Below are 2,432 nucleotides of genomic sequence, written 5' to 3'. Positions count from 1 at the left end.
CCAGTCAGAATGGCTGCGATCCAAAAATCTACAAGCAATAAATGCTGGAGAGGGTGTGGAGAAAAAGGAACCCTCTTACACTGTTGGTGGGAATGCAAACTAGTACAGCCACTGTGGAGAACAGTGTGGAGATTCCTTAAAAAACTGGAAATAGAACTGCCTTATGATCCAGCAATCCCACTGCTGGGCATACACATCGAGGAAAGCAGAATGGAAAGAGACACGTGTACCCCAATGTTCATTGCAGCACTGTTTATAATAGCCAGGACATGGAAGCAACCTAGATGTCCATCAGCAGACGAATGGATAAGAAAGCTGTAGTACATATACACAATGGAGTATTATTCAGCCATTAAAAAGAATACATTTGAATCAGTTCTAATGAGGTGGATGAAACTGGAGCCTATTATACAGAGTGAAGTAAACCAGAAAGAAAAACACCAATACACTATACTAATGCATATATATGGAATTTAGAAAGATGGTAACGATAACCCTGTATACGAGACAGCAAAAGAGACACAGATGTATAGAACAGTCTTTTGGACTCTGTGGGAGAGGGAGGGGGGATGATTTGGGAGCATGGCATTAGAACATGTATAATATCATATAAGAAACGAATTGCCAGTCCAGGTTCAATGCAGGATACAGGAAGCTTGGGGCTGGTGCACTGGGATGACCCAGAGGGATGGTATGGGGAGAGAGGTAAGGGGTTCAGGATGGGGAACACATGTACACCCGTGGTGGATGCATGTTGATGTATGGCAAAACCAATACAATACTGTAAAGTAAAAAAAATTAAAAAATAATAAAAAAATAAAGAGAGAGAGAGTTTGAGTACTGGTTCTTTTGCCTCTTTGAAACCTTCCTTGTACATCTGGGAGCTCTCAGTTCACATATTGCTGGAACCTAGCTTGAAGGATTTTGATTATAGTCATGCTAGTATGTGAAATGATAGACTGTACAGTAGTTTGAATATTATTTGGCATTGAGTTTCCTTGGGATTGGAATAAATCTGAGCTCTTCCTGTCTGTGGCCACTGCTGAGTTTTCCAAATTCCCTGGCATAGTGAGTGTGGTACTTGCACAGCATCATCTTTGAGGATTTGAAATAGCTCAGCTGGAATTCCATCACCCCCACTAGCTTTGTTCATAGTAAAACTTCCTGAGGGCCACTTGACTTCACACTCCAAGGTCTCTGGCTCTAGGTGAGTGACCACACCACTGTGGCTATCTGGGTCATTAACACCTTTCTTGTATAGTTCTTCTGTGTATTCTTGCCACCTCTTTTTAATCTCTTCTGCTTCTGATAGGTCCTTACAATTTCTGTTCTTTATCATGCCCATTCTTGCATGAAATGCTCCCCTGATATCTCCAATTTTCTTGAAAAGATCTCTAGTTTTTACCACGATATTCCCCCCTCTATTTCTTTGCATTGTTCACTTAAGGCAGTCTTATCTTTCCTTGCTAGTCTCTGGAACTCTGTATTCAGTTGGGTGTATCTTTCCCTTTTTTCCTTGCCTTTCATATTTCTTCTTTCTTCAGCTATTTGTTAAGCCTCCTCAGACAAATGCTTTGCCTTCTTGCATTTCTTTACCTTTGAAATGGTTTTGATTACTGCCTCTTGTACACTGTTCTGAACTTCAGTTCATAGTTCAGTCCACAGTTCAGTCCATAGTGTATGAACCAATTCAAATAACATTTCTGAAATACTGTAATTATAGGGATGAAAAACAGATTGGTGATTTCAAGGCTATAGGGCTTCAGAAGTAAGTGATGTAGGTGGCTATAAGGTTTTAATGTGGGATAAAACAATTCTTCATCTTGATTGTAGTGGTAGCTTCATGCAGCGTCATATTTAATAAAATGGGATAGAACTGTACATACACACACATGAATGCATGTGTGACTTGTAAAATTCTGAAAAGGGTCCATGGTTTGTATTAACTCAATTTTGTGGCATTGATATTTTATTATTAGTTATGAAAGACACTGACATTGGGGGAAGATACTTAAGGGGTGCTCAGGACCACCATGTGTGTGTATATGAAATTTCCTGGTGTATGAAGGTCAGGAAGCAACAGTTAGAACTGGACACGGAACAACAGACTGGTTCCAAACAGGAAAAGGAGTACGTCAAGGCTGTATATTGTCACCCTGGTTATTTAACTTATATGCAGAGTACATCATGAGAAACGCTGGACTGGAAGAAACACAAGCTGGAATCAAGATTGCCGGGAGAAATATCAATAACCTCAGATATGCAGATGACACGACCCTTATGGCAGAAAGTGAAGAGGAACTAAAAAGCCTCTTGATGAAAGTGAAAGAGGAGAGTGAAAAAGTTGGCTTAAAGCTCAACATTCAGAAAATGAAGATCATGGCATCTGGTCCCATCACTTCATGGGAAATAGATGGGGAAACAGTGGAAAC

The sequence above is a fragment of the Bison bison genome, unplaced genomic scaffold (assembly GCF_000754665.1).
Source record: "Bison bison bison isolate TAMUID 2011002044 unplaced genomic scaffold, Bison_UMD1.0 scf7180017864063, whole genome shotgun sequence".
NCBI classification, from domain to species: domain Eukaryota; kingdom Metazoa; phylum Chordata; class Mammalia; order Artiodactyla; family Bovidae; genus Bison; species Bison bison.
This window is presented reverse-complemented; position numbering follows the sequence as displayed.